Here is a 27,863-nt window from a genome sequence, read left to right as displayed (position 1 = left end):
GCCTCTCTTTCTTTCTCTGGTTCTGTTTCTATCCTTCTGGATCTTTCTCTGTCTCTCTCCATGTCTCTATCTCTGTCTCTCCATCTCTTTCTGTCTTTTTTATTTCATGTATCTCTGTGTGTGTGTGTGTGTGTGTGTGTATGTGTGTGCGCTCGCACCTGTCTGTCTGTCTGTCTATGTGTGTCTCAGTCACTCACTCTGTCACTCTTTCCCCTCCCTCCCTCTCTGCTCACTCAACCAAAGCCCTCCTGGCCTCTCCAGACCTGGTTCCCGTATCAGGAAAAACTGTGCAGTACCACAGGGTGCTGGAGACTCCTGCTCTAGGCCTGTCCTGCGGATGTGCCCTCATCCCGGACTACCCTAACCTGTCCCAGCAGGACCCCACCACCAGCTTTACCCACTTTGCTCCATGTACCCCTCCAGCCCATCTCCTGGCTTTCTTGCACCCTTGCTCTCCATGTGTCCCTCCTCCGAGAATACGTCAGACTTCGAGTTGAGGCTCCCTGCCCACTTCTCTGGCCCATCCACCTGCAGTCGACCCCCTCCCAGCCTGGACCTCGTGATGGGGACTCTCAGCACTGTCAGAGCTGACCTGTACCTCAGGTTGCCTCCTGCAATACCAAGACTGCTGAGGAGAGACAAGAGCAGCGGGACATGCAAGGTGACCTCAATACCTCCCAAACAGCCACCAAATGCTGGGGCTCAGGAGAGCGTTCTAACTAAGATCATGAAGCCTTACTCCAGGGCAGTGCAGAGACCAGGACACGGGACCAGAAGGCTGAAGAACCCACCAAAGCCATTCAGTGGAGAGCTCTGAACTGGACCTCTAGCTCAGGTTGCAGGCCCCTGTTCTGTGCCCAGTGGTCACCTTATTCACATCCTTGCCCACCCCAAGCTGCAATAGGCTCTGCCTCTCCAGAAGTAGAAGCACCCAGGCCACTCACAGACCCAGGCCTGCGAAGCGCCTCATCCCTCTGACACTGAACAACACTGCAGTCCCAGGGCCCTGTAACCTACCTCCCTAACTCCCCAGCCTCCAGCCACCAGCCACCAATTACTAGCTAGCCCTCAAGCCCCAGTCACCAGGCACCAACTATCATAGGTGAACTCACAGCACCCCCTGGTGGATGACTGCAGGCTGACAGGCATTTTCTCTCCACCTGGGCACCACCCCTCCAACCATCCAGGTCCCAAGGCAAAAAGGCATGCTGCTGAAAGCGGAAGCCTGGTGCTATCCCCAAGGAAAAGTAGAGAGAAGAGAAAAGACACCTGCCTCACAGAGACAGTCTGGAAGCCTCCTGACCTTGAGGGTCCACGGCTCTGACATCCTAGGGTCACCTTTCACATACGCAGCCTGGAGAAAGTGACGCGGGGTTTGCTTGTACTAAGACTTTCCTCGGGTTCGCTAGTGCCACTCTAGAGAAATCCACACACAGGGGTCATGGCTGACCTTCCCTCCCCCTTCACTGAGAGCTCCAGAAGGAGCCCAGCTCTATGGGAGGAGATACCCTGGAACTTTCCCTTCCCTTCTCTCCCGTATCATGAAGGGTCCCTGCAGTCTCTTCTGCCACTAGCCACCAAGATGAACGAGCCGAGGACTAAGAAGGCAAGAAGGTGAGTGCTGAGCTGAACGCTGCACATTCCAGGAGTGCAACAGCTTTAGGCTAAAATAATCTCTCCAGCCTTGTTACACACTCCCACCTACCTCCCCGGAACTGGCTAGACCTCCACGGAGGCCAGTGCTCTCTCCGGTATACCTCAGCCAGGCTATCTAGAAGCCCCACCTCCTGACCCACACCATACAGCCCTACTCATCCTCACTTGGCCCACTCCCGCTCTGGGTACCCATATGACCCACTTATTGCGACTGCCCCAGCCTGTCCCTCACTTGGGCTTCAGCTACTGGGACCCTATCCAGGGCAGAATGGAGTCTTGTCATCTTGCAAACCTCAAGCCTATTGCCTGGCTAGAGCAGAAGTCAGTGAGTGATCACAGACTGGCTGTGTCCAGCAGTCTCAGTGGACAGGTAACCCTTGCAGTGACCTCCTCTCCTCCCGAAACAAGACTCCCACCTGGGGGCAGAGTTCTGGGAGCCAGTTCTGCCTCTGGTCATCAGGGATAATGTTGAGACATCCTTTCCCTCACCGCAGCACCAAGAGCTGCTCACAAGCAGGCCATGGGGTGGACAGCAGAATTGAGGGTCAGGAAAACAAGGTGTGCCCCCAAGCCAACTGAGCCCCAGGAGCACCCATGGGAACCACCATGGGTGCTGAGCTGTCCCTGGAGAGCCCAGACAATCCACTGTGCACGGCAGATAGGATGGGCTTTGCGAACCCGGTACTCTGGTACAACTGTCCCATAGCACTGGATCCAGCATGCTTCAGAAGACAAAAGGGATTCAGAAAACTCATCCTGATAACATATGTCCTGGAACCAAACCATCCAAAGCACTATGATTTTTATTTGTATTTTATTTGTTTGTTTGTCTGTCTATTTTACAGTTGCTTTTTCCTTCTAACTGCTCAGAATCAAGCACAGACTTTACACCTGAACAACCATCCTCATTCCAACCAGCCCCACCTCCCACATTCTAGGGTGATATATGACCAGTGGCTACAACGGAAACCGGACACCTCCCTTCCTATGCTTGAGATGGGTGATGGATGCTGGGGAACCTCAGCGGAAGCAGGGCTCTTAAGGAGAAGCAGGATCTGAGCAGAGAGCAGCAGGAAGGGGCAGTGTGCCCCCCCCCCGCCCCCACAGTGCTCTCCTTACCCTCACCCCAGAGTCCAGCTCTGGCCCTGTCTCCCAAGGGCCAGTGGAAAGGTTGGTTGTTGGTTGTTTTCAAGTGTTTGAGCCATTCAAGGAAGCACGCTGCTGCCACCTACTGGTCACTCTTCTCTCTGTATCCCGTGGCAAGCCGCCATTTCTGAAAGGGTTTGTTCCTGGATCCACTGGGACCAGTGCTGCGAGATAATGCTCTTGTACACTGTAAAGATTTGTCACTCCTATTGGCTTAATAAAATGCTGATTGGCCAGTAGCCAGGCAGAAAGTGTAGGTGGGGTAACCAGACTAGGAGAAGGCTGGGAAGAGGAAGGCAGAGACAGAGTCATGAGCCAGATGCAGACGAAGCAAGATGAGATTTCAGGACTGAGAAAAGGTACCAAGCCACGTGGCTAAACATAGACAAGAATTATGGGTTAATTTAAGCATAAGAGCTAGTTAGTTATAAGCCTGAGCAATAAGCCAAACATTTATAATTAATATAAATTTCTGTGTGTTTATTCGGGACTGAATGGCTGTGGGACTGGGCGGGACAGAAACTTTTATCAAAAATTGGCACCCAAATGTGGTAGCAAAAATTTCCACCTAAAACCTAAAAGAGCTGAAGAAAAGATTCTGAAACGGAGCTAAGAACAGTTTCCTGTCTCTCATGCTGGCTGTGGTACAGAGACGCCACGGCATTGGAGCTTGAGCACAGTATGGCTAATTCCCAACACGGTAGACAGGGGTGTCTCCAAGCCGTGCAGCATGTTGCATTAGCTTTAGCTATAGTGTGTCTAGGCTGCATACTGCTTGGTGGAGACATAGACCCACTGCTCCCAGAGTTGGTGGTGAGCATAGCTCCCAGAGCTGGCGGTACCTTTGGCAGAGCCATCAACCAAAACCACAGCTTTGGTCCTAGCCATGCAGCTTAACAGTTTAAAAAGCTCTCCTTGTCAGAAAAGGATTACAGATACACAACAAGACAGATTCAGACAGGAAAAAAAAAAACTTGTAAGTGGTTTACAGCATATGTAAAAATGTATGTAGGTTTGGAAAAGGAGTATAGGCAGTTATATAAAGAAATAAATAGTTTTAAAAAATAAAGTCTTTAAAGAGACAGTAAAAGTAATATAAAAGAAGCCATGTAAAGATGGAAAATACACAGAGAGTCTGGATTATGCATATTATTGTCTTTTCTTTGAATTTTTGACTGTTAATGAGCTAACTGCAGAAAGGATGCTCAGTTAAACCAACATACATATTTTAAAGGTATTTTGACTTCAAAATTTGGGTCTAAGGATATGCTGCTTTGGAAAAGAGGTTCTGCTTTTGTTTCCACAGAAGATGAGAAGCTGTGGATTGCTTCCAGATTAACATTGTTTGAACAAACAAGACCTGGAAAAATCTCTAATGAGAGAGATGACCCAGATGATGCGATGCTTCAGAGCGCCTCTGTTGCAGTTTCCTCTGAGTTCTGCATCCAGAAAGGCTTCAAGGCTGCTGCTGAGATGACCCAGACTCACAGACCACTCCAGTCAGGACTTGACCATAATCCTAAATTTTTCTCAGATCCCCCCAAAGATTACCAATGCCCATTACTTCAGCAGGAAGTAGCCTAGAAAACTATGCCCACATTCCCCCAAAAAAATGAATTATGGATGTATGTCTTTGTTTAGGGGGGTTGGTTACAAGTTGCTATTGGTCATAGTCAATCTCTTTCTAAAAGAAGGCGGATATGATATAGAAATGATTTTTAAAAAGATAGATTATTTAATCTATTTTGATCCAAAAACAACTGTTAATCTCAAAATACTTTAATTGATATGGATTTGGTTTGTTGATACAAATTTAAGGTCAGTTTTGTTATACTGTGTGTATATTTCTACTCTTGTTTAAGGTATTATGTTTATGCAGCTGGGCAGTAGTGGCACATGCCTTTAATCCCAGCACTTGGGAGGCAGAGCCAGGCGGATCTCTGTGAGTTCAAGGACAGCCTAATCTACAGAGCAAGATCCAGGACAGGCACCAAAACTACACAAAGAAACACTGTCTCGAAAAAAACAAACAAACAAACAAAGGTAATATGTTTATGCAACTCATTTAAAATTGTAATGTATAATTAAGAAATACAGATTAATAATTAGTCATCTATGATAATCAAACTTATAGTTATGAAGTTTTCTAGTTATACAAAGATATTTTAATTAGGTAGGTAATCTTCAAACATTTTAAAGACCTACAGAATATGGTATTTAAAATGTTTTAAGAACTTAGACCTTTCTGGACAGTGAGACATGTCTGCTCCTGGCAGCACCAATTACTTCAAAGAGGATGATGGGCATCAAAGAAACTCATTATGGAGTTTGCTTACAATATAGAAATGGCTGGCCATTTGGTCAAGAAACTGCTCTTACCTGGACTGTTTGACAGTATGTTGTATAAACTGGACATGCAGGACCCGTGGGAAAATGACCACTGAAGTTTGCCAAAACAAGGCAAGATGGTCCTTCAGGTTCCTGCTTCACAGAAGAAACTGCTAGACATTCTGCAGAACACAGAGGAAAGCGACTGACGAACTCTGTCAAAATAGGTGAAATGGTCCTTCAAATTTCCTGCTTCACTGAAAAGTCTGCCAGAGACTCTAGTCCTGTAGGCTGAAGATGGATGCCCCAACATTACAGAGGAACTTTGGGTGACTATCCAGGCAGCCAGCTGTCTCTGTAATTTCTAGAGTTTTGGAAGTTGCTTACAATGTACTTCCTGTTTACTTAGGTAATATTGTATTTTTCTGGGTCTTTGATGGAGTTGAAGACTAGATAGTTATAGTTTATAGTTATGATAAAAGATAAATTAGATATGAAACTTTAGACTCACAAAGATAGGATAAATGATAGAGTATTTTCTTTAATTTTTCCAAGTACAAATAGACTAAATGTTGTAACTGTAATTCTTGCTTAATAACTCTTTTGTTATATGTAAATTTTACTATGTTAAAATGAAAACCCTCTGGGGTTGAGGATTTAGCTCAGTGGTAGAGCACTTGCCTAGCAAGCACAAGGCCCTGGGTTTGGTCCTCAGCTCCGCATAAATAAATAAATAAATAAATAAATAAATAAATAAATAAATACCCTCCCTTTTGATTGGACAGAAAAGGGGAAGTGCTGTGGGATGGTCTTTCTGTATGCTGTGACTATGTGTTGCTCTCATTGGTTATAAAGAAGCTGCTATGGCCTATAGCAAGGCAGAATAGAGCCAGGCGGGAATCCAAGCAAAGATACAGGCAGCAGGAAGGTGAAGTGAGAAGATGCTTCATGCTGCTAGGGGGAGCAAGATGTAATGGAACACAGGTAATGCCACAAAGCCATGTGGCAAAACATAGATTAGTAGAAATGGGTTGAATTAAGTTTTAAGAGCTGGTTAATGATAAGCCTGAGCCATAGACCAAACAGTTTGTAATTAATATAAGCCTCTGTGTGTTTACTTGGGACTAAGTGGCTGCGGGACACAGGAAAACTTCCAGCTACAGACCAGTTTTACCAAAAATGCCAGAAATAGGGCAAGGACTACAGTGAGGTGAGACAATGATCTTGAGCACAGGACAGGTGAAGGGGAGGCCAGAGAGTTGTCAAGATAATAAATAGGTAATGCACCTATTTTAAAAGTCAGGCTCTTGAGGGGCCAGGTGGTGCTGGCCTATAATCCCAGACACTTAGAAGGTGGAGCAGAAGGATCACAAACTCAGGTCCTGCTTAGACTACAGAGGGAGGTGAAGGCCAGCAGAAAAACTAAGGGGCTGGAGAGATGGCTCAGTGGTTAAGAGCACTGGCTGCTTCTCCAGAGGACCAGGAGGTTCAATTCCCAATACCCACATGGTGGCTCAAAACTGTCTGTAACTCCAGTTCCAGAGGATCTGGCACCCTCACCCAGACATACATATAGACACACGTGTAAGTAAAACACCAATGCACATAAAATAAATAAATCTGTTTTTAAAAAAATAATTTAAAAAAAAATGAGCCCAGCTCAGTGGTAGATTCCATATTATGAGCAAGGCCCTGAGTTCTGCCTCTAGTGCTGAAAAGGAAACGCAAGGCTGGATATGTAGCTAAGCTGGAAAAGTATTTGCCAAGCATGCATGGAATACACAAAGCCCTGGAGTCCATCCCAGCACTACATAAATGGTGTGGTGGTACACTACTATAATGCCTGCATTTGGAAAGTAGAGGCCAGAAGATCAGTTCAAGGCATCCTCAGCTACACAGTGAGTTCAAGGTCAGCCCAAGTTACTTGAGACCCTAGTTCCCTCTCCCCGCAATTAATCATGTCCATGCAAATTAGAAACAGCCTCTAACCTTGCCTAATCCTCCACCAGCCCTGGGATAAACCCGAGGACCTGAGTTTGATCCCCAGGACCCACATAGTGGAAGGAAAGAACAGGTTCCTGAAGGCTGACCCTCTGTTTCCCATAGTCTTCCTTTGACCTCCACACACTTACCGTGGCACAGTCAAGCCCACACACACATACAAACTCATGCTAGATGAATAAAAGAAATGTCCATGGAGGCAGAATGAAGATAAAAACTAGTCAGAGGGGCTGGAGAGGTGTCTCACCAGTTAAGCACCCAATGAAAAGAGAGAACCAGCCCTTGAAAGTTGTCCTCAGCTGGGTGGTGGTGGAGCACCCCTTTACTCCCAACACTGGGAGGCAAAGCAGGTGGATCTCTGAGTTCAAGGCCAGCCTGGTCTACAGAGCGAGTTCCAGGACTGCCAGGGCTACCCTGTCTCAAAAAAAAAAGTAAGTTGTCCTCTGACTCCCACACGCATGCTCAACAAACACTTTTATGAGCACTGGCGCGCGCACGCGCGCGCGCACGCGCACACACACACACACACGTAAAGAAATGTAATTTTCCAAATCTGCTTCTTTAAAGAGATGGTTAATTTTATATTATGGGTTTGGTTGGTTGGTTGGTTGGTTGGTTTTAGTTTTTCAAGACAGGGTTTCTCCCTGTAGCCCTGGCTGTCCTGGAACTTGCTCTGTAGACCAGGCTGGCCCGGAATTCACAGAGATCCAGCTGCCTCTGCCTCCCAAGTGCTAGGAGTAAAGGTATGCACCACCATCACCAGGCTGCTTGTTTGCTTGTTATTATGGGGTATGTGTGGATATGTGCACATGAGTGCAGGTGCCCCAAGGAAACAGAGTCGTAGGATCCACTGGAGCTGGAGCTACAGGCACTTGTGAGCTCCACAGTGGCGATGTGAGAATCAAACTTGGGTCCTCCAAAGAAGCAGTTGTGCTCTTAACCACTGAGCTGTCTCTCCAGCCTCCTATCATGTGAGTTTTCACCTTGATTTTTTTAAAGCGCTTTCTACCAATGACACAGCCAATGTCTACCATTTCTAGCCAATGACACAGAGGGTAAAAGAATTTACCAAAGGCCATGAAAAGACAAAGAGAATTTATTAAAACACATTTTAAGAGCACATAGCAGGGAGTTCACAGAAAGGGAACTCCAAGAGGGGGTGGGGTCCTTTTTTAACAGTGAGGAGAGATGTTATACGCTCTTGTCTCCTGGGACATTTGTGCATGGACAGTCGAGTATCTCACTATCTCATTAAGCTGTAAGTTTCTCAGTGTGCATTGTCTTTCTGAGACTGGCCATTTGGGTTAAGGCTCTGTGATGATTTGGATGAGAAATGTCCCCCATAGGCTCATGTATTTGAACGCTTGGTCCATGGTTGGTGGAGACATTTGGGGGGGGGGGTTATGGAACCTTTAGGGTACGGAGTCTTGCAGGAAGAAGTACGTCACTGAGGGACAGGCTTTGAGAGTTTATGGCCTCACCCCGCTTCTCATCCACTCTCTGCTTCCTGTGTGCTTTTGAGATATCGTTTCTCAGCTCCCTGCTGCCACCGGGCCTTTCCCACCGTCTCGGACACCCAGCCTTCTGGAACCGAAAGCAAAACAAAGTCTTCCTTAAGTTGCCTTTGATCATGGTATTTTTTTTTTCCAAGACAGGGTTTCTCTGTGGAGCCCCAGCTGTCCTAGAACTCATTCTGTAGACAAAGCTGGCCTCAAACTCACAGAGATCCTCCTGCCTCTACCTCCCGAGTGCTGGGATTAATGATGTGCACCAGTTATGGAATTTTATCACAGCAGAAAAGTCACTAACACAGGCCCATGGGTCTTTAGGGGTCAGACTCCAAACGTTTATATCAGACATTCTAAGTCACTAGGCTCAGGCAGCATGTGTCAAGGTCTAGTTAACAGGGATTTCTGGTTTGTTTTCAGTCCTTTATCCCTAACTCTTTCATCCTTGCAGAACATCCTATAGGCATCAGGGCCCCGTCATGAAATTTGAGGTGTTCATTCAGGAGGACCCCTTTTGGCCCTGCAACGTCCATAGCAGGGTGCTTCTTCCCAAAAGATATGAGTATAGGGCCTGGAAAGACGACTCAGTCAGTCAAGGGTTTGTCTTAAAGCAGAAGGATAGGAGTTTGGCATTGGATTAGAAAGGCAGATGTAGCCGGGCGGTGGTGGCGCACGCCTTTAATCCCAGCACTCGGGAGGCAGAGGCAAGCAGATCTCTGTGAGTTCGAGGCCAGCCTGGACTACCAAGTGAGTCCCAGGAAAGGCACAAAGCTACGCAGAGAAACCCTGTCTCAAAAAACCAAAAAAAAAAAAAAAAAAAAGAAAGAAAGGCAGATGTAATGGCACATATCTGTATCCCAGAGCTGGGGGACCAGAGAGACAGGAGAATCCCTAGAGCTCGATGGCTAGCCTAGTCAATCAGCTGAGTTCTAAGGTGAGTGAAAGACCCTGTTTCAAAAATTAAAAATTAAGGTGGAGAGGGCTAGAGCAATGGATCAGCAGTTAGAAGCACTTGCTCTTACAGAAGACCCAGGCTCAGTTCCCAGCACCCACATGGTGGCTCACAAACATCTGTAACACTGGTTCCGGAGAATCTGACACCCTCTTCTGGTCTTCACAGGCACCAGGAATGCATGTGCTGCACATACATACATGCAGGCAAACACTCATACACAAAAAATAAAATCAATCTAAAAATAAAAATTTAATAAGGTGGAGCCTGGCATAATGGCATATGCCTTTAATCCCAACATGCTGGGGAGACAGAGACAGTCATATCTCTATAGTTCGAGACCAGCGAGGTCTGTATAAAGAGTTGTAGGCTAGTGAGACTCTGACTCCAACTAAATAAATATATGTGAGAGAGATTGAGGATGATAACCAAAGCTGACCTCTAACTACATATGTACACATACACACATACACAAAAAGATATTAGTATGAAGCCATACCTCAACCTGGCCCCCTGATGAGGCACCTGACTGATGGAGGCAAGGCCCTTCTACTCCTTTTACTAGGAGCTGTGGGGGTGTCAGGGACACCCTGGAGGCATCACCTGATGGATGTCACAAGCCACCCAAGTAAAGACGGATGCAGCCTCAGGAGTTCATCACAGCCTCCCAAAACTCTGATGCCTCACCTGGCTTTGCATCACATCTAAGAAACAGATGAAGGTGTAACGAGTTTTTCTGTCCAGCCAGCTCCCAAATAATGACATGGAGACTTCTTATTAATTATGAAAGCTCGGCCATATAGCATAGGCTTGTTTCTAACTCAGTCTTACAACTTAAATTAACCCATTTATATTAATCTATATATATTCTGCCACGTGGCTCATGGCTGTTACCTCTCCTCCCACATATCCTGCTTCCTCCAAGTCTGGCTGGTGACTCTGCCTTTCTTCTTCCCAGAGTTCTCTCTGTCCAAAGTCTCACCTATATCTCCTGCCTAGTTATTGACCATTCAGCTTTTTATTACACCAATCACAGCAATACATCTTCACACGGTGTACAAATATCCCACAACATGGAGGCCTTTGTCCCTAAAACTCCTGAAGCCCTACAGCCCTAGGGTCAAGACCGCTACCCTCCACAGACATCAAGACTACAATGCAATACTCTCTCCCTCCCCGCCCCCCCCTCTCTCTCTCACACACACACACACACAACCTGTGTGACCTCCCTGTGCCAATTCCCTGTACAAGCACTCTCCTACCCTCCCACACCTTGGCCCTGGCTCCCAGTTGCCCATGGTGAAGTTTTACAGCCCACACCACTGATCTGTTTGTCTTTATTGTTTTGCTTTTATTTTATTTTGATTGGTTGGTTGATTGATGACTAACTGATGGATTGACTTCTCCAAGTGATGGAGCCCAGGGCTTCCTGCAAGCTAGGTGAGCAGACCACAGAGCTTCAGCTCTGCCCGCCTCATTATCTCTTTCTCAAAGCAGTTTCTGAGAAGAAGACAGCAGACAGAAGCTTTTAAAGAAGACACCGAATAGAAAGAAGTGTTTGCAACAAGAACTAAAATTGCTTCTCCAAAGAGCATCTTTAATGATCCCTCTGAGGCTGGGAAGCATCCTGAGAGGCTGGGAAATTGAGGAGGCTTTTTCTGACTCTGGTTGCTGTGTCCTCTGTGTCGACCCAACTCACTCTCCACCTGCTGAACCCGGGTGGTCCTTCCTGAACGCCCTGGGCCTCTGACCTCATACTGTCAACTGGAAGCAAACTCTTACAGGAGAAAGGGAGCCCCCCCTTCTTCCCTGGCCCAGTAGCCCTTCACTGCTCTGTGTACTCTGCAAATGTCTATTGATTGTCCTCTCTGCACCAGGCATGCGCATCCATCAAGGGAACTTGCCTTCAGGTTGGAACATTTAAACCAATTAATTCTCTGGCTGCCTTAAATCAATCACAATGAAAAAGCAGGAATGAATGTGTGTCTGAGTCACAGGGTGCGCTGAGAGAGACAGTCATTTTCCCGGGTGGGGGGTGGGGGGGAGCACTTTGCTCTTTATAAGAAACGACGACGTATTTTCCATACAAATATAAAATATAAAAGCGCCTGCATTCTTTCCTGCCCAAAGCCAGACTCATCCCTCTTTCCTGAAAGGCCCATTTAAGGTAGAGGTTTCTGGCACTGCATGTCTGGCCTTGGTATTGGATAAACTGCTGGTCTCGGGGGACCATCTTGGCCACCTTGGGACCTTAGGCCATATCCCCGGCCTTCTAGATGCCAACAGCTCACCCCCCACGGTGAGAACTGCAAATATATAGGGTGAGGAGACATTCTGTTTGATTTTGTTGTTGTTTGTTTGGGGGGGTGGCTCTTTTAGGCAGGGTTTCACGTAGCCCAGGCTAGCCTCCACCTCCAGAGCTGAGATTATGAGTATGCACCACCACATCCAGCTTCTGGGGTAAAACATCTTCACATGGGTTTTCCAATAACAAATTCATATTCTTTCTTTCTCTCTCTATCTCTGCGTGTCTCTCTTTCATGCTGTTGTTTTGCCTTGTTGAGACAGGGTCTCATGTAACCCAGGCTAGCCTGTGTGATCTGAAGACGCCTTGAGCCTCTACTGGGCCACCACAACTAGCTTTTGTGGTACTAGAAATAAACCCCAGGGCTTCGGGCATGCTAAGCAAGCACTCGGCCAACTGAGCCATGGCCACAGCCCTTTATTTTGTTTGTTTGAGGCAGGGTCCCACTATGCAGCCCAAGCCTGGAACTCACAGAAATTCTCTGCCCCCAGGCTACCAAGTGTGACCACCCAACTCCAATGACTGGTTCTTGTGGACTCCCTCTGGGCCCCATGGAAGTCCTGCCTCACTCCTGGATCATCAGCGGCATCGGTTCAGGTTGCTGCTTTGGACTGAGTTTGTATTCCCCACACATATTCAGCAGCCTCTTCCACTAAACACGATATGAATGAATTTCCTGTGAGGCGAATTTTAACCCCGAGCCTTTCATCTAGACTATAACAGGAATAGATCGCTGCTATCAGAGGGAGCCGCTGCGAAAAGAGGCCGAGTGTAATTGCTTCAAAAGCAGCGGGCCCTGGAGGCCACATGCCAGCAGGTCCCCTCTGACACTCCGCTTGGATCCGGCTCAGCCCCATCTCTGCTCCTCTCGGTGAGATCTTGTCCCTCGTGGTCTCTCAGCCTCCCACTTGGCCCCAGTGGGATTTCCCCACATGCTCCCTTCACCAATGTAGACAGCACCTGAGGCGGGGCCCAGACCCTCAGTGGGAATGGGTAACCTCCGCACTTCCCAGTCCTTGAAGGATCAAAAACCAAAAATGGACACCTTCCTCGCATGGCTGCCAGACAAACAACAGGACACAGGCGGCAGGTGAGGAGGAGCAGTGTCCATTCCTTTTTCCTTTTTTAGAGGGAGGTCCTGATAAAACTTGTCCTTAGCTCAACTCAATAACTCCCAAGATGAACTTACTTCCTCTAGCATCATTGGCGTCCGTGGATGAGTGTGCAATATGGTGATTTGGTCTCCATATACTCTGTGAAACAATTACCACAATCCAGTAACTAACATACCCACCGCTATGGGTATGTGCATTTATACACATCTGAGCATGTGTGTGTGTGGTGCTTGTGAGTGTGTGTTGAGCATATGTGTGTGTGATGCTTATGAGTATGTACATGTGTGTGAGGGTGTATGTGCATGCATATGTGTAAACATATATATGTACTTATATGTAAGAATACAAGTGGTGCAGGCACATGCACAGGCATATGTGTACAATACGTGTGTGTACATATATGTGAACATATGACCATGTGTACAAACATGTATGTGTGCATGAGAAGGCAAGTGTTGCAAGCACAGTTAGACAATCAGAATCTACTCCACTACAAAATTCAAGTGAGTCTCAATACTGTCAACCACACTCATGTGGTATGTGGTAGAGGCCCAGAAATTATTTGTTTTATCACAAGAATCTGTACCCATGAAATTTGTCAGTTAAAATGGAATCATTTGTATCAACCCTCACCAATAAATAAATAAATAAGAAATAACACTTGTCGGTATGCACAAGGCCCTGGGTTCCATCTCCAGCACTGAAGAAAAAAAAACCATAAATAAAGCAAGAGGGATATGAGGGAGGAGTCTTATGTGTGTTTACCTATGACCACACAAAAGAATAGCACCTAAGTCCATCTGTGAGGACATCTGTCCAACATCTGCCAGTCCAGCAAGAGCTGAATTCAAGTTACACACACACACACACACACACACACACACACACACACACACACACACACGCTGTAATAGATCTATTTTTATAAACAAGAGTTGAATTCAAGTTACATACAAGCATGCAGTAGCAAATTAAGATTACCTGTGTAGGGCTCAGAGATTAAGAGCACCAACTGCTCTTCCAGAAGTCCTGAGTTCAATCCCCAGCACCCACATGGTGGCTCACAACCATCTGTAATGAGATCTGGCACCCTCTTCTGTGTACATAATAAATAAATCTGGAAAAAAAAAAATACCTGTGTAGCTGGGTGGTAGCGACACATGCTTTTAATTCCCAGCACTCAGGAGGCAGATCTCTGAGTTAAGAGGCCAGCCTGGTCTACAAAGTGAGTTCCAGGACAGCCAAGGCTACACAGAGAAACCTGTCTCAAACCAATAATAATAATAGTAATAATAATAATAATACCTATGTATCCATTTTTTTTTAACTATCAATCCTTTTCGTTACAAGGAGTCTATTTTATTCTGTTCTGTTTTGTTTTGTTTTCTTTTCTGAGACAGGGTTTCTCTGTGTAACAGCCTTGGCTGTCCTGGAACTCACTCTGTAGCCCAGGCTGGCCTCAAACTCACAGAGATCCGCCTGCGACTGCCTCCTGAGTGCTGGGACTAAAGGCGTTCGTGGGCCACCGCTGCCACCACCGCTGCCGGCTTCTTTCCAAGTTTTTTTTGTTTTGTTTTGTTTTGTTTTGTTTTTCGAGACAGGGTTTCTCTGCGTAGCTTTGCGCCTTCCCTGGAGCTCACTTGGTAGCCCAGGCTGGCCTCGAACTCACAGAGATCCGCCTGGCTCTGCCTCCCAAGTGCTGGGATTAAAGGCGTGTGCCACCACCGCCCGGCAAGTTTTAAGCTAACTTTTGTTACAGATGTTACAGATTTTAACCACACCCAGTAAGTAAAATCCTGAGATAAAGAGAGTTTAACCAGTGATCTTAAAAGTTTGTCAGGCAGAGCCAGGGGGATCTCTGTGAGTTCAAGGCCAGTCTGGGCTACCAAGTGAGTTCTAGGAAAGGCGCAAAGCTACACAGAGAAACGCTGTGTCTCAAAAAACCAAAAAAAAAAAAAAGTTTGTTTGTTTGTTTGTTTTTGTTTTGTTTTGTTTTTGAGAGCAGAGAGCAAAGTGTAGAGAGTGATAAGAGACTTGGAAAGCAGAGAAGGCTTAGAGCTAAGAGACTTGGTATCATTTGCTTATGAGGTGGCAGAAGTTGTTACAATCTGCAAGAATTTGGAAATCAAGTATGCTGTTTTGTGGCCATTGAGCTGTGTGAGGCCGAGCCATTTGCAGGAAAACATCTAGGCTCAACGGATTCCCTCTGAGGAGGAGAAGAGATTAGAGGAGGCAATGGGTCTCTAACAGGAACTCACCAGAGGGAGGATTCCAAGTAGAGGCCTGGAGGCCTAGGGAAGCTGCATGATGTACCTGGGGGACTTAAACTGCATGCTCCAGCAAGGTTAGCAGGACAAAGACGGAGCAGGCAGCTGGGAGGCAGGGGGAGGGGGGAGGCGGGAGGGGGGGGAGAGGGACGGGCGGGGGCGGCTCCAGGAGGGAGATGGAGCAGAAGCAGCAGAGTGAAGGGATGGGCACTAGAGACAGAGTAAATTCTAGGAGGGAGCTGAGGACATGGTGGGAGGGAGGCTCCCGAGCCAGGGAAAGTTTATAGGGGTGGCTGAGGAGAAAAGCTGAAAAGAGCCATGATACCAGCATGGACTCTGAAATGTGTAAGTACTTGTGACCCTGAGGGAGCCTGAGGCCAGCAGGAGCTTTGGTATGCTAATAGGAACCATAGATAACCATTTGTCCCTTCTGCCAGATAGGGGAATGACCTCCTTGGGTAGAGGGGAACCAGCTTCACCAGTTCTGAAGAATGCTGGCTTTTTTTTTTTTTTTTTTTTTTCTTATTATTATTTCGAGACAGGGTTTCTCCGTGTAGCTTTGCACCTTTCCTGGAACTCACTCTGTAGACCAGGCTGGCCTCGAACTCACAGAGATCCACCTGGCTCTGCCTCCCTGGTGCTGGGATTAAAGGCGTGTGTCACCGCGGCCCGGCTTGGCTTTTTTCTAACTGCCAGAAATGCTCCTGTAGTCCAGGTAGAGCCTATTTCTGGATATTTGGGCTGCCTTTGGAGTTTTTAGAACTGCAGTTTCCGTTGGACCTAACAGAGGTGAGCCCTTCATCTTAGCGGGCTGCAGGGTGGGTCTGAGGGACTCTGCCACTTTAAACAGGCCCCACCTCCTTAGCCAGTGGGGTGGCTCATGCCTTTGATCCCAGGACTTGCAAGTTCCAGGAGAGCCAGGGCAGCAAAGGGACCCTGTTAAAAAAAAAAAAAAAATTTAAAAATTAAAAAAACAAAAAACAAAAAACCTCCTCCCCGGCCCTGTAATCAGCATCTTTGAGCCCATAGTATTCTGACCTTTGAGTCTTCATTTCTGTGGGTTAGGAAACAGACACTGTAGCGAACTGTCAACACTTTTACAATTTTTATTGAAGCAGAATAGTCTTGGGCTCAGAGTGGGCATCTAGAATACCCCCTCTCTGTCACCAGCAACCCAAGGTCTCTGCCCCTGGCAGAGGCAGCCCGGCTTCAGTCTGGCCTCACACATTCCCCGGGGAAGACACCTCCCCTCCACACTAAGCCTCAGCTCTCCACCACTTTTTCAGCATCCTCCCAGGAGCGTGGGATCCACCACCAAGGAAGGGCCTTTGGGGTCCCAGCTGCTGCCCTCACCCTTCAGAAGGACTAGCTGCAAGAGTCACTAGGAGTACTGAGCCTGTGCAGTGAGGACTCGCTGTGTGCCCTTGACTTTGGGCCACAGCCTTGACTCTGTTGCAAATGTCTGCTCCCTCCTTCACTGAGCCTCAAAGACCAAGGCCTTTGACTCGGTGGGGTCTGGATTCCTCAAGACATTCTCTAAGCATTCCCTCCTCTCCTCTGTCTGTCCCAGAGATTCGTCCCTCAAGTCTCTGTCAACCTGGAGCCCAAAAGCCAGACCAGCTTCGGGCTAAGAAGGTCCAGCAGAGCCAAGTGCAGTGGTGAGCACTTCTCTTTTTTCTCTCCCTGAGACAGGGTTTCTCTGTGTAGCCCTGGCTGTCCTGGAACTCAGTCTGTAGACCTGGTTTGCCTTGAGATCCACCTGCCTCTGCCTCCCAAGTGCTGGCATTAAAAGTGTGTGCCACCACACCCAGCCTAGTGATAAACATTCTTAGACTCAGCCCTTGGGAGGTAAAGGAGGTTGAGACTACCAGGTCATCCTAGGTGTGTGGTGAGTCTCAAAATAGAATGAGGTAAGGAGAAGAGTAAGGATAGTGAAAAAGGGAAGGAGGAAAGAGGAGAGAGGGAAGAGCAAGAGAGGGAGGAGGAGGGGAAGGAGGACTGAGAAGAGGAGGAGAAGGAGACACCTGGCCAACTCACAGCAGGAAGAGCTCTTTTTTCTCTGGCTCCTAAATAAAGAATGTTTGGTTGGAACCTCCAGCTCGCCCCATTTCTGTCTCTCTCCAAACCCTGCCCACTCAGTCTCCAAACAAAGGAAAGGCACCGCAAAACCCATTTTGGCATTCTTGGTAGCTCCTCCCCTGAAGTTGCCTCCGCCCAAGTCCCCACATAAAGCGCTCAGTTTGGACCATACAACCCACCTTGTAGCAGACACTGTCACCACCCTTCACCTGCAACCTATAAAGTCTCCTGCTCTAGTTCAGGGGTACAGCTTCTCTGGCCTCCATCTCTGGGACTGGGGAACCCATCCGGGAGTCGCTTTGCTCAAATTAACCTCTTGTTATACCTTTTCAGTTCGGCTTGATCTGGCTTACTGCAACAGTGGAGAAACCTATTATGGGGGCTGGGGGGTGTGAAGGGGTAGAAAACCTATTAGAGGAGTTTGAACAAAGCTTTGCTGCCTCCAGCTAGGCCAGGTCAGGGGATCCCAAACCAAGCATCAGCTATGAAACTGGCTTCTCTCTTTGGCGTCACTTCCAAAGGCCCGGCTTTCTGCTTTGCAGTTTCGGATGGAGCAGCTGCTTCTTCAACAGGTCAGGAGTAGAGGGTAGCTAAGGCAAGTTTAAGGAGTGGATGAAAACAGGTACAGAAACACTCCAACACTCCATGGCCTTAGGCATCAGACTGAGCCAGGACATTCTCTCTGAAGAACAAAAGTATTTTGTTTTTTTTCCAGAGATAGTTTGCACCACATTCCTGTCCATTTCTGTCCTTGATGGCAGAGACTGCAAGTACTGTCAGTGCCGGGGGATGCATGAAGGTCTGAGCAGTGGGGGCCTCTTCCCCCTCTCCAGGCATCTGTCTCTGAGCCCTTGGTTGTTTCCATGGATGCTGAGATAAGCGGAGAGTTTCCACTGTGCTAGAGAGTACCGAAAACCCACAGCACCAGGAGGCTAATTGCTAGTGGACGGGGCAGAGTTCAGGAAAGCCACACCTCTACGGATGGAGTGCAGGGCTCCTACTGGTCCCGACTTGCCCATGACCACTAGGACACACACCAGGCTGGCTGGTCACCCTCATTGTGCTTCCCAGTGGTGACTGGGTGAACCTTCTTCACTGGGTTCAGAACACGGCTATGAAATGCAGCAGGTGCCACCACATCAGAAGATGTCCCCACTCAGTGAGCTTTAATTCTGAGCCCAAAGCCCTGCCAACACCTCCATGGCCCTCGGCCCTCATCCTGGGTGCCCCTGGCAACTTGGATATGTGGAGAACTATATAGTACCACCCAGTCTAAGAAGCCTTGGTTCTCCCTTAGAAGGGGACACACAACACCATGGAGCAAAACCTAAAAACCACTAGGTGTTGCTGGTTGCTTTTTACTCTTTCCTCATTGTTCTTTGGGGGGCCCGCCACCCAGCTCCCAAATAAATACTCGGAGGCTTATTCTTAATTATGACTGCCCAGCCTTAGCTTGGCTTAATTCTAGCCAGCTTTTCTTAAATTATCTTGTCTATCTTTTGCCTCTAGGCTTTTATCTTTCTCTCTTTCTGTATACCTTCCTTCACTTCTTTCTCCGTGGCTTGCTGTGTAGCTGTGTGGCTGTGTGGCTGTGTGGCTGTGTGGCTGGGTGGCTGGGTGGCTGGGTGGCTGGGTGGCTGGGTGGCTGGGTGGCTGGGTGGCTGGCCCCTGGAGTCTTCCTCCTTTTCTCTCGTGCCTCCTTTTTATTTTCTCTGCCTGCCAGCCCCACCTATCCTTTCTCCTGTCTAGCTATTGGCCGTTCAGCTCATTATTTCACCAATTAGGTGAACAGGCAAAGTAACACAGGTTCACAGAGTTAAACAAATGCAACATAAAAGAATGCAACACATCTTTGCATCATTAAACAAATGTTCACAGCATAAACAAATGTAACACATCTTAAAATAATACTCTACAACAGGGTGTGGTGGTGCGCACCTGTAATCCCCAGCAATCAGGAGGTAAAGGCAGGAAGAGGAGTTCAAGGCTTGCCCCAGCGACGTGGAGGCCAGCCTGGGCTACAGGAAATTCTGTCCCAAGAAACAAAGTGTGTGTGCAGGAGAGAGAAAGAAACTAGAAAGAAAAGGGAAGTAAGATAAGAAAAGAAACATGGAAGGAAGGGAGGCCCAGGCTGGCCCCCTTACACTCCTTGCCCTGAGATCCCTGCACCCTGATCCATAAAATTAAAATTAATTTCTCCCTCAGCGAATGCCTTCAGGCTTCCAGCTTCCAGCCTTGAGCTGAATAAGCTTCCTCTCTCTCTCTCTCAATTACCCCACACCAGATATTGTGTTATAATAATAGAAAAGAAGTCAGGCGACCTTCGGCTCCTTTTGTTCTGGAATGGCCCTGCAAGGATCAAGAGAGTACAGGCCTCCACCCGCCCTTCCTTGACCTCAAACTAATCGCTGCAAACTTCAGAGTCACTTTACCACCCCATGTTTCAGGGTGTAGATTTTTGTCTTATTTCTCTCATACATACACAAACAGTGCCTTTCCCAATAATCTTCCTCTTGAAGGAGCGTGGAAATAGGATCATCTTCATGCAGGGCGTGGGGGGAGTGTGTACTTTCTGCTTTTCCCCTCTGCACCCTGCTCACCCTCCGTGAGTGGAGAAGCATGCCTCTGGGAACTTTTCCTCATCACGTCTGCCATCGGCATAATCCTGCCGGTTACAATCCTATTTTGGGTTTTCATACGTAAGTCATACAGTCTTAGAATGCCTGACACATTTTCCACAGCCTCTTCCTCTGCATGGAGTTTCAGCAACGTGCCTCAGAGTTCTACAGAATTAACAAAATCTTTGCCTAAAATAGAGAGCGCGCCAGCTCCTGCCAGAAACTCGGAAGTCAAAGATCCGGCGGCGGCATCTGCTTCATGAAGCTGGGAGGGCAGTAGGGGACACAGCCCAGCTCAGCAGCCCTTGGTGGTCAGAACTTGGCCTGTCACCAGTGCCAGCACACACGTGAGACTGTCTCACTCCAACAGTCCTGGGCAAAGGGTCACTGCGTGTGGTGTAAAGGCCCAGTAACCTCAGTGGGGGGCTCTGAGGGGCTGCCATTAGCTCTGGAGTGCCAGGCATCTTCAGTGGAGGCCTCCATGGTGTCAGCATGACATCAGGGCTACATGCCTGATTGCTTTTGCCTGAGAGTACCCATACCCAGTCCCTCCTACTTCCCTCTCCCCTGTGTGGAGACCTCCTGTGGAAGCCTTCCCGTGTGCAGACTTGCTATATGGGACCGCATATATGTCCCAGAGGTTGTCTTGCTCTGAGAAATACCATTTCCTCTGACCTTCATCCCATTGGCTTACCCTGCACAACTCTCATGCCTCTGGAGAGGGACTACTGCTCCCTATTCTGACCCCTCCAGGCCCCCTGAGCTGCCTCACACCCAGATCTCAAAAGCCTAGCTGGGAGGGCAAGAACCACACTTCACAAATATCAGTTAATAAGAAGCAAGGCTGAGCCGGGCTGTGGTGGTGGCACACACCTTTAATACCAGCTCTCGGGAGGCAGAGGCAGGTGGATCTCTGTGAGTTCGAGGCCAGCCTGGCCTACAAAGCGAGATCCAGGGCAGGCACCAAAACTACCCAGAGAAAGCCTGTCTCAAAACAAACAAGCAAACAAACAAAAAAGGAAAAAAAGAAGCAAGGCTGGAGAGATGATCGGTGGCTAAGAGGGGCTTGCCGCTCTTCCAGAGGACCCTAGTTCAGTTCCCAGCACCCATGTCAGGCAGCTCATTACCGCCAGAGTTCCAGCTCCAGGAGCCTCTGAGGGCATCTGCACTTACATGCAAATACAAACACACACGTATACACAGAAATAAAAGTTTTTAAATATTTTTTTAAAGGAGAAGATGCAGCAGGGCCTTCATCCAATTTATTTTCTTCAAAGAGTCAATGAGCCAGGCGGTGGTGACGGACGCCTTTAATCCCAGCACTCGGGAGGCAGAGCCTGGCAGATCTCTGTGAGTTCGAGGCCAGCCTGGTCTACAGAGCGAGATCCAGGACAGGCACCAAAGCTACATGGAGAAACTCTTAAAAAAAAAAAAAAAAAAGAAAGAAAGAAAGAAAGAATCTTGCTTTCTTCAGTAGCTTGAAATGCTACTTATAAATAGACCATCTGAAAGTCAAGTTGTCTCCTAAAATTAAAAGTAATAAATTGGGTAAAATGCTGGTTAAAAAAAATCCCAAAATCCCAGGACTCGAGAAATAAAACTGAACAAAGGCCTACAAAGTCATTTCTAAAGTAAAAGTTCTTTAAAAAAAAAAAAAAAAAAAAAAAACATTTTGCAGTCTAGGGAGATAGCGCAGTAGGTACAATGCTTGCCTTGCAAGCATAAGGACCTGAGTTCCAGTCCCAGGACCCATGTAAACAAAGCAGGGTGTCGGGCTGGGGAGACGGCTCAGCAGTCAGGAGCACTGGCTGCCCTCCCAGAGGCAGTCCATGTGGATTAGTTCTTAGCACTCACAAGGTGGCTCAGAACTATCTGTAACTCCAGTTCAGAGGATCCAACAGTCTCTCTGGCCTCATCAGGCACTGTGCACATACGGTACACAGACACACATGCAGGCAAACACCCATACACATAAAATAATTAATTAAAATAAATCTATTTTTTAGTGGCAGGACATGATAGAACATACTTGTAATCCAAGTACTAAGGAGGTAGAGACAGGAGGATCCCCAGGGTTCCTTGGCCAGCCTGGTCTAATTGGTCAGCTTCTAGGCCAATGAGAGATCCTATCTCCAAAGGGGTGGAGGATGTTCCTGAGTTTGTCCTCTGGCTAACACATGCAAGCACACATACATGCACACGCAGGCATAAATCAAATTGAAACAACTAAAAATTATTTTGCAGGAACAGAATTTCCAGCCAGGGGTGGTGGTGCACACCCGTAGTCCCAGTGCTTGGGAAGTGGGGGCAGGGGGATCAGAAATGAAAGGCCATCCTTGGCTACATAGCAAGTTTGATGCTATGCTTGATCTTAGCCAAAATGCTAAAAAGCAATACATAACAGCCATAAGGGCTAACCTGGGCTCGATGAAACCCTCTCTTAAAGCACGCACGTGCACGCGCACGCACGCGCACGCGCGCGCGCGCACACACACACACACACACACACACACACACACACACACACACCACCGCAAGAAGAATAGATTTTCAAAATGAATCCAGTTGATGAGAAGCATCTCCAACCTGGGTAAAAACAGGCTGATCCCTTCTGTGGCATCAGAGAAAACAAGTGCCACCCCTACCAATTTCTCCCTCATAGGTGGATGCATCTGTATGCATGGCTATTCCCTTTCTTTCTCTCTCTCTCTCTCTCTCTCTCTCTCTCTCTCTCTCTCTCTTTCTTTTTTCATGGTTGCAGAATTGTTTACTAAGTATTTGAAAGAACAAAATAAAAATGGGTAGGAAAAGTATTTCTTTGCAAAACCTTTTAAAAGACTAAAGAAGTATACAAGCTGTATATCATGATGCATACCTGTAATCCTAGCATCTGGAGGCAAAAGCAGAAATGTTATGGCAAGTTCAAGATCAGCCTGGTTGACATAGTGAGTTCCAGGCCAGGACTATATGGTGACACTCTATTGAAAGAAAGAAAGAAAGAAAGAAAGAAAGAAAGAAAGAAAGGAAGGAAGGAAGGAAGGAAGGAAGGAAGGAAGGAAGGAAGGAAGGAAGGAAGGAAGGAAGAAGTAAATTAGACATTCAGTTAATTTTTCTCTAAAACTTTTTTTTGGTTTTTTGTTTGTTTTATTTTTTGAGACAAGGTTTCTCTGTGTAGCAGTCTTAGCCGTCCTGGATCTTGCTCTGTAGACCAGGCTGGCCTCCAACTCACAGAGATCTGCCTGGCTCTGCCTCCTGAGTGCTAGGATTAAAGGCTTGGGCCACCACCACCTGGCCTTTTTTTTTTATTTCTTGAGAATGGACTCTCCACAGAAGCCCACACAAAATCAAAATAAATAAATGAACATATAAAAAAAAACACATGATTTTTTCTTTTCTTTCTTTCTTTTTTTTTTTTTTTTTTTTTTTTTTTTTTGAGACAGGATCTCACTATGTAGCCCTAGCTGGACTGGAACTCAGTGATCTGCCTGCCTTTGGATAAATAATGAATACATACATAAATGTAATTATTTTTAATTAAAAGGGGTTGGAGAGAGGGCTCAATGGTCAAGAAGACTGGAGTTCAACTCCCAGCACCATCAGGTGACTTGCAACGGCCTGTTACCTGGGTCTGGAATGTTTGACACCCTCTCCTGGCCTCTTCCAGGACCTGCACATGTGTGCACATACTCATACACATGCATACGTAAATAAACAGAAAACCTTTAATTATTTTTTTCTTTAAGACAAGATCTCACTATGTAGCTCTGGCTGCCCTGGAACTCGTCATGTAGATCGACTAAGCTGACCTTAAACTCATAGAGATCCACCTGCCTTTACTCACCAAGCACTGGGATTGAAGGCGTGCACCACCATATCCAGCTCCTTTAACATTTTAAAATTGAAAATAAAGCATTTTTCCTGTTTATGGAAGCAATGCTGTTCACAAAAAAAACTACAAAACACAGACAAAAAAGCAATCACTCTTGACTTTGTTGCTATTGCGACTTAAATGCCTCTGCTATAGACGTGTTCAAGACTGAGATAGTTGTTTGGATCTTTTTTTTCTGTCGTGTTTTAACACACCAACTCTAGAGAACACCAGGTGCTTTTCAAATCACAGCCCACATACAGACTGTTACCATTTCCATTCCAGAGGTTTGGTTCCATGTTTGCATGTCTGTGATGGGGTAGAACACTGTTGAGGGACAGCATGACAGAACAGTCACTCAGCGTATGACGGTCAGGTAGAAAGGGGTGGGTGGGCAAGGCTCCACAGGTCAGAGCACATGCACACGGTGGAAGGAGAGATCCAATCCCTGCAGGTTGTCCTCTGACCCCTGCGTGCATGTCATGGCACATTCACACACACAAAACGGCATGTGGTGGTGGAGAGAAGTCTCAATGGAAAAGTCCTTAGTGTATGAACATGAGAACTGGTATTCGAGTCTCCAGCATGCAAGGAAAAGCCAGTGGGTGTGGAGGCCCCCCTCTAATCTCAGCACTTGGGAACAGGAGAGAGAGGGAACCAGGGCAAACCTGCTACCTAAACTAGCTGAATAGGTGAGTTCCGGGTTCAGTGAGAGGCCCTGCCTCAGTAAACAAAGTGGAGATCAATCCATGAAGATGCCAGATCCTACACACACCTACACACACTTGTGCCTGCATATGTGAACATGCATACAGATACATATCACACACATTTGTGCAGGGGGAAAAAATGGATTGAGAGTATAAATATTTTTTATTTGAAAAGGGTCCTGCTATGTTGCCCAGGATGGCCTTGAACTGGCAATCTTTCCTTAGTTTCTCTAAAGCTAGTATGAGCCTCCATGTCCATCTTGTATGCATGAATATTTATGTACTTTTTGCTGAGCGGTGGTGGTGCACACCTTTGATCCCAGCACTTGGGAGGCAGAGGTAGGGGTGTCTCTGAGTTCAAGGTCAGCCTGGGCTACAGAGTGAGTTCCAGGACAGCCAGGAACTGAGAACCCTGTCTCGGGGGGAAACTGTATTTGCATTAAATATTTTCATCTTTTAAGCTATCAGATATGAGATCACGGCTCCTGGTTTTAAGAGTTCATAGAGTATAAAAGACAACACAAACCCGCCCCCAATCTCATCCCACTCTCCACTGCAGGACACTGTCCGGAGCCCATCATGCCATTCACAGCAGACTGCACCCTAGGCCCTGGGATGAGGCTTCCCTTTTTCTGCCACACAGTTTTTGCACATGACTGTGACCCTGGAGCCTCTCATCCTGTCAGGGCCCAAGACAAGCCCCCTTCTTTAGAACAGAGTCACTGCAGCCAGAGTGAGTGCCACGTTTTTCCACCTTCTTCCCATCAGTCACCTCTTAGGGATATTTACACTGACAAGCAAGGAACAGCCTTTGCAGCTGTGTGCCTGGGCAGTGCTGTGTGCTCGGTCAGTGCTGTGTGCTTGGTCAGTGCTGTGTGCTTGGTCAGTGCTGTGTGCCTGGTCAGTTCTGTGTGCTCGGTCAGTGCTGTGTGCTTGGTCAGTGCTGTGTGCTCGGTCAGTGCTGTGTGCTTGGTCAGTGCTGTGTGCTCGGTCAGTGCTGTGGTCCTGGGCAGTGCTGTGGTCCTGGGCAGTGCTGTGTGCTCCGTCAGTGCTGTGTGCTCGGTCAGTGCTGTGGTCTTGGGCAGTGCTGTGGTCCTGGGCAGTGCTGTGTGCTTGGTCAGTGCTGTGTGCTTGGTCAGTGCTGTGTGCTTGGTCAGTGCTGTGTGCTTGGTCAGTGCTGTGTGCTCGGTCAGTACTGTGTGCCTGGTCAGTTCTGTGTGCTCGGTCAGTGCTGTGGTCCTGGGCAGTGCTGTGTGCTTGGTCAGTGCTGTGGTCCTGGGCAGTGCTGTGGTCCTGGGCAGTGCTGTGGTCCTGGGCAGTGCTGTGTGCTTGGTCAGTGCTGTGGTCCTGGGCAGTGCTGTGTGTTCGGTCAGTGCTGTGGTCCTGGGCAGTGCTGTGTGTTCGGTCAGTGCTGTGGTCCTGGGCAGTGCTGTGGTCCTGGGCAGTGCTGTGGTCCACCATGGAGACGGAATTCCGCATGTAAAAGCAAAGAGCCTTTATTATCTTCAAGCTCTGAGCTTGGTCTCTCTGTCTGTCCGAAGCAGCAGTTGAGAGCAGAGAGCCCAGAGCCCAGGCTGGGTGAGGTTTTATCATAGCAGAGGTTGGGGTGAGAGGATCCTCAGGGTTCAGGACCCTGATTGGCTGACATTTGTCTAGGTACAGGGAATGTTTGGAATGTCAGGTATTTCCTCTTAGATGCAGGCCCCACAGGGTGGGGTCAGCTTACGGCTCTTCCTGGGTCCAGGTGTTGCCTGCCGGAAGCTGTGTCTGGGCCTCAGGTATTTCCCCTCAGACGCAGGCCCCACTGGGTGGAGTTGGCCAGAAGCTGTGTCTGGGTCTCTAAGCCTGTCATGGCAGCTGTTGGTCAAGCTCTTTTGGGGCTCCCCACAGTGATGGCCCATGTCTTTAATGCAGGCACTCTGAAAACAGGCAAATGGGTCTCTGCACATTTGAGGCTAACCTGGTTTATATAACAAATCCCCGCCCCTCCCCCAGCAGAAGTGTCACCAGTGAGACCCAGGAAGGAAAGGGGGAGGGGCCAGAGAGATGGTTCGGCAGCTAAGAGCACTTGTTGCTCTCACAGAGGAACTGGGCTCAATTCCCAGCACCACATGCTCACAACCATCTGTAACTACAGTTCCAGAGGATCCCATGCCTTCTTCTGGTACTCCTCGAATACCAGGAAAGCAAGTAGTGTGCTTACACATATATGCAGGCAAAACACACATACATATAAAATAAAATAAATGAATCTTTAAAATCTTTAAAAGAAAGACAGAAAAGGAAAAACCCCGCTCGTGGAAGCATTAAAATGCCTTTGAGTTTCCTGAACCTCCAACCCCGCCCCAATTCCCCAAGCTTAGAAATATATTTTTGTTTGTTTTTCGAGATAAGATTTCTCTGTATAGCCCTGACTGTCCTGGAACTCACTCTGTAGACCAGGCTGGCCTTGAACTCATTGAGATCTGCCTGCCTCTGCCTCCCGGGTGCTCGGATTAAAAGTGTGTGTGTGTGTGTGTGTGTGTGTGTGTGTGTGTGTGTGTGTGTGTGTGGTGGCACACTTACTTGTACAAGGCATGGCAGCACTTACTTGTAATCCCAGTACCAAGGAGGTAGAGGCATGAGGATTAGGAGTTTAAAACCAGTCTAGGCTATTTTTAATCTCAAAAATAAAAAAACAAAAACAGAGTGGAGGTGAAGGGAGGGGTGAGGGGAAAGGGGGAAGGAGCCCTTCTCTGGAACAAAGTTTCTGGGGTTTTCTCCAGACAGATCCCTGGCACTCACTAATCATTTCATCTGCTCTATCAGATAGGTGGGTGCCCAGGGCCCAGGGTGGGCCTCGTTTGCTCCCTGAGATTGCCATAAACACAGTATCTCCAGACTTGTCTAAGCAAAAGAAAACTAGGAAGCTTTCTGAGTCACGTGGTCAGAGTGTGCCAGGGAGCCAAGGAATTCCACTCTATAATCCTGTGTTGGTAGAAGCTAGTTCTACCCCACCTGTTCCACCAGGCCACCAATGTGAATGTGGGGCAGGTCACCCTGCATGACCCCGGGGTGTTTATCACCTCCTCAGTCTCAGGGTCCCTATCTCTTAGTGTGGTGTGAGATCTCGCCAAGGTCGAGGTAGGGAGCATTGTGCACAAACATATAGAAGCAGTCTGCAAAGTTAGAGGACTTGGGCAGTCCAGAAGGCATGGACGACACAGGACCCTGGCAGAGGGCCCTAAGTGTCCAGCGCAGAAGTGTCTAGCGCAGGCGAGCTAAGCGCAGTCCGGAGCTGGATGCAAAACGTAGGCAGGAAAGCACACCT

This window comes from Peromyscus leucopus, chromosome 4 (genome assembly GCF_004664715.2).
Source record: "Peromyscus leucopus breed LL Stock chromosome 4, UCI_PerLeu_2.1, whole genome shotgun sequence".
Taxonomy (NCBI): Eukaryota; Metazoa; Chordata; class Mammalia; order Rodentia; family Cricetidae; genus Peromyscus; species Peromyscus leucopus.
Note: the sequence above shows the minus strand (reverse complement) of the source record.